Source organism: Bison bison, unplaced genomic scaffold (assembly GCF_000754665.1).
Source record: "Bison bison bison isolate TAMUID 2011002044 unplaced genomic scaffold, Bison_UMD1.0 scf7180017864374, whole genome shotgun sequence".
Classification (NCBI taxonomy): Eukaryota; Metazoa; Chordata; class Mammalia; order Artiodactyla; family Bovidae; genus Bison; species Bison bison.
In genome coordinates this window covers 4,284,409-4,284,833 of record NW_011494946.1, presented here as the reverse complement: position 1 = coordinate 4,284,833, position 425 = coordinate 4,284,409, and positions in this window count along the sequence as shown.

The following is a 425-nucleotide window of genomic DNA, read 5'->3' as shown; positions in this document are numbered from 1 at the left end:
CAGTGCATGATAGCCACGTGATCAGTGCATGCTCAGTCACGTGATCTGTACTTGATCAGCCACGTGATCCGTGCCTGCAGAGTCATGTGATCAGGGCCTGCTGAGCTGCGTGATTCCTGCCGGCTCATCTGCATGACAATTGCCATCTGAGCTGCGTGATTCCTGCCTGGTCACGTGCTTGATTATTGCCAGTTGAGCAGCATGATTCGTCACTGCTGAGCTCCATGCTTATTGCCTGCTGATTGCGTGGTTCGTGTCTGCTCAGCTCTTTGAGTATTGCCTCCTGAGGTCCCTGTTCGGTCGCCACCTGCCGGGACCAGCCCCAACTGATCCAGGGTATTCGAAGGAGAGATGGCCTAGGCGACTATTTATATGCTAATCAGAGATGTCAAGAAGAATAGTATGAGGAGAGCTCAGTAGGAAAA